We start from the raw sequence: 12,889 nt of genomic DNA, 5'->3' as shown, positions 1-12,889 counted from the left end.
TTACCACAGATCCACTAGAAAACAGTACCATAAAGACTCTGTCTGATTTTCCACTTACACCTCAAACCAAAAGAAAATTTGGAGATGCATGTTTGTATTTCCTAAATTCAATTAAAATGACACTTCACTGTGTCTCCAGCTTCCCCAGGTAAGTTGTGTTGGGGGGGGTTAAATGTAAAGATTAAAAAATATTTTTCTGTACAAGTTTTATGACAGAAAAGGATGGATAAATAGTCATGTAGAACAAAACATATACTTTTAGTCCAGTTAGATTCAGGAGAGGCTTGGCATCAAAGTTGAGATAGAGTCCTGGCTCTGGAGCTGGATACTGAATTTTATACATGCACATATGCTTGTGTTGAATATAAGCTACTTCAGACACTAAGAAGCGTGTTAACTTTACAATTATAAGATTTTTTTAAATAACACTATTCCCTGCCCTTTCAATAAGGCTATCTGCTATTGTGAGACTCATCATGCAACTGAAGTTCAGTTGCACCACTGGACTCCTATGTTTGTAAAATTTGAGGGCTTAGAAGGGTGGAAACCACAAAAAGTTGATGGGCTTTGGCAGTGATTCCAGCTAGATACAGCAACAGGTGCCTGTTCATGCTCTTCCATCCCTATGCTCAACCTTTACCTAAGGACACCATTTTCTAAGAGAACAACATACTCATTTCAATCCCAGCTGCTTTGCTAAATGGATGGTGAATTAGCACCAACGTCTAGATAGAGCTTTCTGTGGGCTGGTCTGAAATCAATAACTGCATAAAAACATCTTCAAATGTTGCTCCTCGCTGAAGCACCTTTTCTTGGGAATGGTTCCAGTAAGCAATAAGGAGGCAAATTCTCCAAACCTCTCTACCAGTGTCCTGAGCCAACCTCTCACGCCCTGTTAAAAAACAGGGCCTAAAATAACACCCATCCTCTTCACCACCGTATCTCAAACTGCTCCACAAAAGAAGTCAGCTAAAATATCTGTGGTTTTAAGTTAGGAAAGCGAGAGTGAAGCACTTTAAATGATAACATTTCCATATTTACGCAGGGAAGAAGTGGCAGACTTGGAAGAGGTCCTAAGCCTTTAAAGTTCAAACCCACTGACTCCTCAAGCACATTTCTTCCCATTTTGAACACTCCTGGCACGTGTTCGAAGGAGTGAAACAAGCTCCCTCTCCATTGTAATCATCAGCTTCTCACAAACCAGACAGTAATGATAGATACCCACTTCATCAAAATGTTTTAATGAAAAAAATGTGTTTGCTTCTATTTGAAAATTACAAAATATGAACAATTTTTTCTTTTAAACTGTTACTAAACAAATTACTATTGACTTCCCGTGCTCATCAACACTGGATTCTCACACATTCCAGACAGATTTTAATTTGAGTAAAAATTTTGCTTTCTTATTTTACTATTGCTCTTTTAGGAGAACAGAGCTCCACTGTGGTATGTGCAAGTTGGCAATGCCTTTTTAGACATGAAACTATTAACAACAGGTGCTTAACTATTGGTTACTCTTCCACACACATGGTAGTACATACACATGCAAATGGATACCTCAAGCTATACATTCCAGACACTGTTCATGCAACTGTGCACCCATTCCTGTCCTAAGTTTCCTTCCCTAGTTTATAAACCTATATTGCCCTTAATGGAAAGAAATTACGAGACCAAGTAATTTCTTTTACATCAATTCGAGAAAGATAAAAATCAAGTGTTACCTCTTGTCAATAATAAGTTTTCATTCAAATTGGTATCCAGACTCATTCTTTTGAAGTTTACCATAAAAGAATCATTCTCAGCAGAAACAGTAGTGACTCTTTCCCCAAACCACTGACTCCACCAGAAGATCACCAGTAAAAGGTTCTGAGACAATTAAAAATTAAAATATTTCAACTTCCGGGAGCAAATAAGCTAATTAATTTGCTTTCTACAATCATGTCCATCATTGCCCGGGTACCAGTTACAAAAACCATGCAAAAGCAAAATACACAATCTCCACAATTTTCATTGTAGCAGTACTATCACAATTTTGAGGTGGAAAGAAGTCAACCATATCATGTAGTCTGGGGAAGTACTATTTTTTATTTATCAGGATTCATGGTATTCTTATTCACTTGTATTTTTTCAAGTAGACCGATTTCATATTAGAAACAATAGCTCATTAATCATTAAAATTTTATTATGACATATGCTAAACTATTGCATTTCAAAGTTATGTTGAACTCAATGTGCAGGCTCCCAATATATACTAAACATAGCTCACCAAAAGTTAAGTGAGCTTAAACTCTGCTCTTACCATAGATCACCATTCATTCAGTTTTCTCAACACAATATTAAGATCTCTGGTCTTTGTCCTTCCTTCCCCTACAAATAAATATAATAACTTTACAACCATTGGTTGAGGGGCAAACTCCTTCTCAGTTAGGTCCACCCAGATCATGTTTTTCCACCGTGCAATACTGAATTTAGGTTTGGCTTTTGGAGAATATCCGCAGGATAACAAGAACAATATTTCCTTGTCCTGAGAAGAGAGGATTTATGGTACCTTTCTGTTTTTAACTAACTCTTCTCCTCTTGAAAAGCCAGCAATGAGGGAAGCCTCTATGAGGGAAAAGGGTCTCACTCACAACATCCTTTGAGCAGATGGTATGAGTTGGGGTTTCTACCCAAGAACACACTCTCCAAAGCCCCTGCAAATTTAGATCTCCTTGTTGCATCACTCTCCAGCTTTCTTCTTGTGACACCTTTGCCTGCTTTTGTGTGGCATTTCCAAGCAGGCTGCCATGCTGTACGGACACAGCTCAAAGAGGCAGGTTGGAATGAGCAGGCAACAAAGTTGGCAGTGGGTTAAAGCAAAAAGGCCAGACCATGGATAGCAGGATGATGAAAAGATTCCAGCATTAAGGACGTGCAGGAGCAGAAGGATCACATGGCTGCAGGGCACTCTGGGGATGAGTCTCCCTGGGAAAAACACCATCACATAATGTCAGGCAGCTGAAAGGTGGCACCTCCTTCAGCAGCTCCCTGCAGACCTCTGCTCTGTCTGCCTGTCTCCTCCCATGGCTCTTGCCCCATCCCCTGCCCCTGGCTCTGCTCCAGGTGCTCTGTCCAGCTCCTCTGCTTCTCAGCTGCAGCCTCCCCTCCTCCTCACTCCCTCCCTCCCAGGCTTCATTCACTTCAATGCACCCAAGGATCTCAGCCTCCTGTTTACATCAGCACTCTCTAGGTTTTTTTCCCCTGGACATGTTCTCTTTTCCTCCTCACCTCCACTGGTGATTTGACAGGTGGGAGGCCACAGGTGTATACCCTGGGGTGTACCGTGTCCAAGGGTCAGCGGGGGAGAGCAAAGCACAGGCCTGAGAGAGCTGAACTCACCAACAGTGAGCAAATGTTACCCTAAATTTTTCCCCATCCATATTTAAAATCGGTTGTCAAGGACTGCTGAACAACAGGCATGCAGTACACTGACCCTCTTTCACTAAAACAAGCTCATTTCTTATTCCTAGTCTTCCAGAATCTCTCCAGGCACGATAGGGAAAATGGCACTTTTGCAATGAAAGGGACAGCACAAACAAGAGACCACTCAGCCTTCCAGTGAGGAAGGTTACCTGGTCAAGCTGAGTACAGAACTGGGGCTCTGGCAGTCTGTAATCCTACTGCCATCTCTTTTATTTGTAATTTGTGCCCATTTCTGCAGCTTCCCAAGTTGCGGATGGCAATGCTCTCCGACACCAGCGCCCACAGACAACAAGTATTCTGCAGCTATATTTAGCAAAGCCTCGCTGTAGTGTAAGTTCATTCGACTGTGCTCATCACAACTGTTACTGTTTGCATTATACCCTGTGTTTTATTTGAAAAATTTCCTGGATTCTCCTCTTTCCTTCAACAGCGCTGGATTTTGCCTCGTTACAAAGACAACAGTCTAAAGCTGGGGCAGGCGGATCAGAGCAACATAACCACAGCACACACACTTGTCATAAATAAGAATGGAATGTTAGGTAACAGAGAGCACCTTGGGATACTCCACGCTGTACAAGACACTTTGAGGGGTAAGAAATTCCTGTAAATGTTGAAGTCATTTCTACTATCCTACCCCTTTCTTGGTTCCTCCATGAGTCAGCTCTATCCATTTATATGTCATGTCCTACACTGAATCACACCTTTAAATGAAAATAATAAAAAAGGTACATTTTGTAATTAATATTGACTTTTTAGTGTTTTGCTGAAGGTTATTAAATGTGAAAATACTTCCACATAAAAAATATCTGTGCGTTATCACCCTTCTTGAAAGCATTTGCACTTTAAAAGCTGAGAGTGATTAGAAACACTGGTACCAAGACAAATAAGGGGCTGTGCTATTTTCATGAAAGTAAAATTCTTAGCAGTTGATATAGTACAAAAGTTTCATTTTCAATTCCAGTATCTATTGGCTGGTCTATTATCACTTCCTGAAAACAAACATGTCCAGTCCTGATGAACTCTTCCCGTGATACATGAAGTACATTTATTCAAGATTACTGCACAATACAGGAGAAACAAATCCTAAACAAAACCCAATGCAAGATAAATTTCAGCAAATCTTTCCTATTTCCTGGAAGATGCCTACAGTTCTTACTGACCTCAGCCCTTTAGGACACAGGTAAAAAGCTCTTGACGAAACCAGGGACCAAATCACCTTGATTAGTGCAGTGAAAACTCAATTTTGCACTCCGTGATCTTGAAGCCTGACCAATGCTGCAGTTTTCACTACACATGCATGTTTTGAAATGAAATTTCAGGCTGGGACTTTGAATTACTTTAAAGCACTTATGGAAAAATCCACCATGGGAAATAATGCAATCAATAACTCCTCTCAAGCACAGACTAACATAGAGCTCGCTGGTGAGTGTCTTTCCTTTGCCCATGATTTTCTGCCCTCTAAAGATTCAATTTTCTGTACGACTTGTTTATTGCTGATGACTCAAATTCAGTGTCAGCATCTTGGCAAGAGGGATTTGAATGAAACAAAGCTTCTCATAAGGAGAACTGTGAGTCATTTACTTCTCCCACTCATGATGCAGACAGTCTCCCTGTCTGGTCTCCCAAAAATATGCCATGAGACAAAGGATTTCATTTTGGATGGTGCAAGTACAGAGATATCAAAACTGTACGAATATATTTCAAGTAACATGAACAAGAAAACAAAAGTATATATCACAAGCCATTTTCTTTTCCGATGTGTTTTAAAAATGATGTTTAACCACAGCAGCAGCTTAGAAAACTACTCTGAACTGGGATGAAGAAACAAATGGTAAACTATGGCAGTGGGCAGAAAAATTAATGGGATCCCACACTTTCACTGCAACCAGTGCCACAAATTACAGAACTGCTAAAGTGCCTTTAAGGGGACTGTGCTGTAGCTTAAAGGCTTCAATGACAATTTTACCCACCTATAGCTTAATTCTTTTTTTTCCCCCTAAGGATACATTTTGTTTCTGTTTGTTGCAAGCAAAGCAGAAAATGGCTGAATTTCAGTGACTGATAAGGAAGAGCGCTCCATGTGTACGTGGGGAAGCTTATAATGTTTTCTAAAGAGGGTTCTAATTCAGGAGAAAATATTTGAACAGATTATGCTATTAACAGAAAAGGTAAACTATTTTAACACGGCTGAAATAAGAGATACAAGGTATTCTGAATTTTGAAGGTATTCCTGTTCAAAATAAATATTTTCTTCCCATTCTTTTGATAGGCAAATTAAGTATCTGCAGTATAAACTGCCAAGTTCATAGTTTTAATTCAAATTCTACATTTTTAAACAAGTATGTGGGCAATAAATAATTTTATATAGGAGACATTTTTGAGTATCTCTTTGAGTATCTCCACCTTGAATCCCAGAAGACCCCCTTAATGATTTTCCCCACTTATTTTCTGGTCCTAAAGTCTACAGTGCATTTTTCCAATACCCAAAATTACTCCTGGGCTTCAAAAGAGAGAAAAAAAGAAAAAAAAAAAAAAGAAAAAAAAGAAAAAATAACTGCCCAAAAAGGAACCCCGCAACACCTCATTTAAGCCAATTAAAACAATCCCGGGGATTTTCTGACTCAGACTTTCTCCGGTTTGGCCGGGCTGAGGAGCAGCGCTGGCTGCCAGCGGTGTGGCAGCGGGCCAGGAGCCGGGCGTGCTGCTGGAGACCCCGCTCCTTTGAAGCCAGAGGACTGTGTGGTCCCCGGGCATCCCGGAGCTCCCCCAGAACGGGGAATTTGCGTGGCACTACTTTTATGGCCTGGATTATGGTAAAGTAAACAGAGGCCGGTCGAACAGTGAAGGTTTCCATTCTCAGTGTCAAGAGTTTATTTCATTATTTAAAGCTTTAACGAACACTTTATATAATGAAAGCAATCCTTGCCATTTTTGGAATTTTATGACTGTTAGGACCCTTCATAATGTTGTTTTCCTTCCTTTATTGCTTTATAAGGCTTATGGGGCACCCTTGAAGTGTATATCCTTTCTGCAGCTGCTGGAAGCTCATCTTTCATCTCTCCACTGGCTTTCCTGTTGCCTATGAGGCATTTGCCTGTTCTAGTTATTCTCCCTGTCTCTAACACAAACGGTGCAGAGTCAGATCTTGCTCAAGATAAAAATAAAATACAATTCTGAAAAGTATGCCTAAGGAAAGATTCCTGATAAATGTTATTTAATAGACAGGCTTTATATTTCAAGTTAGAAATGTTCCCTACAGAAAAATAATTATAGCAGTAACTCCACTTATCATTATTTAGAATTTACAGTTCAGAGCAAATCAGACATTTCCATAAATGCTGCGCTGAGTACTGCAAATTTGTGTCCTGATTTTTTCACAGCCCTGGAAACGTCTTGAAAAAAAAATACAAGAGGAGGAGGAGGAATCCTAAAGGAGGAACATATAATAGATGTATGAAACAAAGTTGAGAATACATTATCCAAACCAGACTGTATGCATATTTGCTCCTCTGGGTAGAAAAATATATCCAGGCTTTCCAAAAGGAAAAACCTGCAATATCTAAGTAAAATGATAAAATTCATTAATATGGAAATTTCTTATTTTTGCCACTAATTTAGGAAGCAGCCTACGAAAATAACTCTCCTCTTTGAAACCTTGTACTTTTAACCATTTTTTCCAATACTTTGGACATTACTAAGTTTAACCAAAAAAGTCCAAATGCACTAGTCTTCTTGGAAGTGAATGAAAATCTTCCAAAAATCAACAGATTTCTAAATCCTTCATCTGTAATTTTGTTTTCAGTATTTTGATGCACCACAGTATGATTGCAGATCTCTTCCCAAATTTCAATTCAGAACAGAAATCTGGAACTCCTATTTTCATATGCTGGAAAAAAATAAAAGAATGGCATTTCCCTGATACATTGCAGCATTCTCCCTTTAGACTTGGGTTCACCATAAAGCTTTGGTGTTTGATATTAGTTATGATAGTCAATAATAGAAGTGATTCTATCTAAAATACCTAAAATAATGTTATTTTACCCTAATGTGGGTTAAAGACATTACGCTGGTTTTAAAAATAGGTATTTAGAGCAGTTGTACTGTAGTATTAGAACGCCAAAATGTCCAAATCTCTTCCCACAGTTTTTATAAAAATAGAACCTCTTCTGGGAAAAAAAAACCAAACACCCTCTTCATGCAAATGAAAATTTCCACATACTTTGACAGTTGGATGCAAAGGTAGAAAAGCCCAAGTTTCTTAACTACCATGAGGAAACTAAAGCAGGAATACTCCTTTTCAAACAATTAGAAGGCCACTAATGGTTGTGGAAGAATATTGAGGATTTTTAAGTAGTTGTGAACAGGGACTTGAATTACCATGACAACTATGCTGAGTGACCATAATGTCTTTAAAAATGTATCACTTGGGAGATCATTGAGCTCAGTAATCTGGTTTTTACAATTTTAGTACACCATGTTTTCTTACATGACACAGAAGACTTAGAAGAATTAAAAAAAACCCACGTAATTCTTTATGAAGGAAGCATAAATATCTTCCATGACAATACTCACATTTTTTCCTTTAAATTATGGTGCTCAATTACTAAATCCAGTATATGTTATTTCCTACTACTTTCAATTAAACACCCTCAATCACAAAATCACAAATGCCTGATATACCCATCATCTGCTTTCCTATTTCCAACAGCTGAGACCCAACCCTATCACAAGCTCAAAGTGCCCAAGGCTAATTAATGTGAACCATGCTACGTGACACCTCCAGGCATCTCCAAATTCTTATAGGGAAGTCTCCAAACAACCTAACCCACATCTCTGTTACCTCCATTCCAGGCCCCAGTAACTCCAGTTCTTTTTTCAAGCTTTCCAACAAGAGTAAAGTAACTCATTTCCTTCAAAAAAAATCCAAACCCTAAAGTATAGAACATATTAATTTTAAAAGAATCCAAAAGTGAACAACCTCCTCAGACACCCAGTCCAACATCCTGCTTTGCCAGAACAGCAGGTCAAAGTGAATACCCTTGCTCTGAGTGATGAGTGCTCTAGCAACAACATTGAATAGTTACTCACATCCCCTCTGTCTCAGCAGATTTTTAACTATTCTGTGCAAAATAAAACTAGTTCATTGAGAGTTCCCTTCTTAGAATGCCCATGAAAAAGATGGTTATCGACGGATTTACTTAAGAGGTGAGATGTTGCTTCAGATCTCATCTGGAGGAGACAGGAAGCTTAGTTTTACATGCTCTTATACGTGCTCTTATAGATGAAGGTATCTTTTTCAGTTTTCTTTTGTGAGACAGTCTGGAGACGGTGCAAAGCATAGAATAAATCACATAAATTTAAAAAAAAAAAACCAACCTCTTTCTACAGCATTTCTTGTTGGCTTTGAATTACGTTCTTGTTCAGATTGTTGCAGTGGACCCTCGTTATTTTACCTGGGATCACAGGTTTCACTAAGCAGAAGAGCACTTGCACACAGCAAGAGGTTGCATTCAGGTACATTTTATGAATCTAATCAACATTCTCTGACTCATTTCCCACAGTCCAAAACAGGTAGAAAATTGTGTTACTCTTCTTCCATTTCTCACATAGTTGAAAAGAAATTCTGCTATTACTATTACTGCTAGGCAATTAGTACATACATGCTGTCTGTCCAAGAAAATCTGTTCATATATCTGTTCAGATTTCACTCTAGCACAGTAGACACCAGCTCCAAAGCACATCATATGAATTTTACTTCTGTCCCACTGAAGGTCAATGGCAAACAGACCACAGAGGCTGCTTGCAGAACACACAGAGCAACCCGAAAGTGATGCCTCCCCTGAAGATGCACTGTAGGGAGAGACTATACTTTTATTCATAAACCTCACTGCTCACTTTCAGTTGAAGAAAAACTGACCTCCCATTTTACCAACCTTATCCTTCAGGAGGTCTTAAAAGGTGCCAGACAAGTACACAGCAACTTCTGGGTCACTGAGTCCAGTTCCCTGTACTTGAGGAGAGTATGTCAAACACTCTCAGGAAAGAACTGAGCTTCATTTGGAACTAAATTCAGCTATACTCCTCTTTTTTTTATTCTAAGTTGTTACAGCATCCTCTTTACCTTTGTTGATATTTTTTTCACAGATCTGCATCTTTTCAACTTGAAATAATTCTTTTTCATTTAACGCTGTACCACAGGCTTTCTTGGCCCCTTGGTAAACAAATTTTATTTGTCTAAAAAAAAAGTAAACTACCTTAATAAAGGAAGAGATCAGGCCAGTCTCATATAACAATTATCAAAGATAATTCAGGTTGTGTTTTATCAAGTTTAAATTTACCTCCCTGTCTTTCATTTTTGTTTTTAGCATTCCAGTACTGATATTATCTAGTTGCCTATTTCAGCAAATTTTTCTTCCATTGTTATTAATATATAATAAACACTAACCAAACTGTTTCTAAAAAGATAAAGGCTTCACAAACTGCACAGTTCCTGGAAGTATTTATTTTCCTACTAACATGAGAAAGTTAAACATTCACTGCAATTAATTTACAATTCAAAGAAAACTCGGTTCAGATTTTTAACCTGAAAACTAAAGAAGATGTATACAAAGCAAATTGATCTTCCTCCAAATATAAACATTAGAATCAGCCTGTTCTGGTAATGCAGAGTAAATGAAATCTGTCTCTGGTCTCAAGAAATCAAAAAAATTAATCCTTCTTTTACAGCCTGCAAATGCAATTTAGGCTGATATGTTAAAATACATTTTGTTGACAGCATATTTGATCCAACAGCCAGATACAACAAAACGAGCAGCGATTTAAAGGCCTTTGCAATACATGAACTGCAACACTTATTAATAAGATACACAGATCACTTCATCTTTTCTATGTAAAAAACTACATTTCAAAACTGTCACTAGCGTATTTCCGCATGAACCAAAGCAATGAAATTCTGCTTTTAAAAGAAATAACCTAAGATGCATTCATGTCATTTTTCCACTTTGTTCCACAAGGACCTCAAACAGCAAGATGAATTAACATCATCTGATTATTCAACTCAATTCCAAGCATGTTACTAAAAGAACAGAAAAGCCCAAAAGCATCTCGCTGTTCTCCTGTTATGTGGGCAAAGTGTTTATGAAGCACTGGAAATATGCATCCTTTTGACTCAAGGACTCCTATTACCCAAAGGCTGACTCAGATCCTACTCTCTAAAGTCTGCAAAACAACTTGAAAGGAAAAATAGTTGCATACCTTCAATTACCTCAAGACACAATCAATGCCCCTGTTCTGCACAGGTTTCACAATATTTGACAATTCCATTTCTTCCCTGCTGTAGCACCTCTGAAGGCTCCTAAAGGTCTGTGACATTATTACAGACCTAATGTGACAGCTCATACCGATGTTAGCACAAAGCAGCTGTTCTCATAGGAGGCATTACCCTCCAGTGCCTGTGAAATATGGCACTTGGAAATCTGCAAGTCGCTGCTAGGTTCGAGGCACACACTTCCATGCAGCTGGAAAATCAGATCTCCATACTCTCATCCTTCTTATTTTTCTCCATTTCCAGCTTACAACTACTCTTGATCAAGATATGGAAATTTGCTGTGGTAAGCCAGATGTGCAAACATTTTCTTTTCTTCCTCAGTTCTGAGTTCATGATTTATTTCATACGTTAATGAGGTTATTCTCTGATTTCTGTAGCTTTTTTTCTCAGATTTCAAAAATAATAAAGTATTTCAACCCAGAAGAAGCTACTGATTTCACATCTTTGTTTCATTCTTTCCTGCACAGACAGAGTACTTTTCAAAAAGAAGCTGGAATTAAATCATAACTATACTTAATAAAATAAAAGCAAGCAAAATTTTACTGAGCAGGGCTCATTTTCACCTGTACTAGAAGCCAAAACCAGCAATGTCTTTCTCACAGGCAGGCGATAGCAAAGGCCATTTCCCACGATGACAAATTTCAGCACTTGAGTTTGGCTTTCACGGACAGGGTTGGTGGTTTAGAAGAACAAGTTCTTGAGAAAGCCCATGAGTGACTGTACCAATATGTCAGAGCAGATACTCTTCTGCTCTTGTTCTTCAGTTGTCCCGAGGTAACAGCTAACTAATTATTATCACTAATATTTGTTAATTCACTGTTTTGCAGGAATTACCCTTTATGGCTTACTTCATTTTGTAGATCAGTAGGTAAATCAGCAAACATGCCAGCCTGAGGACCAAAGGAACACAATAACACACCTCACAAAACCCAGCAGACCATTTGCCTTTACATTTATAATAAAGCTATACTTTAGAAGTGCCAATAAAGATTACCTAACACGCAGAAAAGCAACAAGAGACCTCATTTAATACTCTGTTATTAAGTCCTATCTGGGAAATAAGATCAGCAGAGCCTGGGAAGGCAGCCATATTTTAAGAAATTAAGAAATCAGGAATTAAGGTAGGATTTACAACTGCTTGTAAATATCCATAAAATATTGACTTTTCAGACAGCACATACACACAGATTGTTTTGGAAGGAAATGCACGTGACCAGCTATCAGCCTTTGACCTTGTACACTGCAACCCAAGACCCTCAGTCCTGCAGCTGTGTCCTCAGACATCTGATTGGCCCCCAAAATGCTGCTGGTCTGAGTGCCCCACATGGACAACTGTCCACTTAAACCCGATGAAGTCAGAGATGAAGTATCAGCCAAAGGTGCACTTTTGCTTGCCGTCCTATACAAGCAAACCCACACATCAAACAGACTGTCTCTGACTGTAAGTCCACATCAGCAGAGGAATACAACAGTCAGAGCAGCTGGTGGACCAGGTAGTGCTTAAAAAATTACTTGATAAACTTGACACACTAGGCACAAACCACGCTTTAATTTTCTCCTGCTTATTTCTTACCCAGACTTGATATTTTACTCATTTGTCTCTTCTTTCCAGTGGACTATGATACTGTTAGGCTGTGCCAGAATCACATTTTCAGTGATCTTCATTCTTCTCTTCATTCTTTTCTGCCTTGCAGATAATCAGCTGCCTGGCTTTGATTTCCTAGTGTGTTTTTTGGATGTCCATGACTGGGTGTCCACGCACTACCTGAGCACTGGTCAGCCTCACTTAGACCTGCTGACCTCAGAGCTGCACTGCAAAGGTCTTTATTCACCCCTTTGCTGTTTAAGCCTCACAAGTCTTACCAGCTTTTTTTGATTTACATTTATTAATCATCTGCAATCTCAGATACTGCTCATCCTAACATCCTCCTGGATCAGCTAAGTCCAGCTAAAGGATTTCCATGGCTGAGGCTGACATCTGAAAACCTGTACACGTAAGATGGAAAGATACAGCATCTTTGTGTCTTCCTCAAAACAACTAATGGCTTTTGCCACTTCTCTAATAACATCACGCTTGGACATCTGAAGGGGTAGTTATTA

General features: G+C 38.8%; 1 protein-coding gene across 5 annotated transcripts in view; it reads right to left on the bottom strand.

Annotated features, from left to right (window-relative positions):
• Positions 1-12,889, bottom strand: part of DIP2C (disco interacting protein 2 homolog C) — a 314,466-nt gene that overhangs the window by 144,158 nt on the left and 157,419 nt on the right. The window lies entirely within an intron of this gene.

This window comes from Myiozetetes cayanensis, unplaced genomic scaffold (genome assembly GCF_022539395.1).
Source record: "Myiozetetes cayanensis isolate MyiCay16 unplaced genomic scaffold, myiCay2020 scf1, whole genome shotgun sequence".
Taxonomy (NCBI): domain Eukaryota; kingdom Metazoa; phylum Chordata; class Aves; order Passeriformes; family Tyrannidae; genus Myiozetetes; species Myiozetetes cayanensis.
The sequence above is the reverse complement of the archived record's forward strand: the minus strand, read 5'-3'. Positions and strand labels throughout refer to the sequence as shown.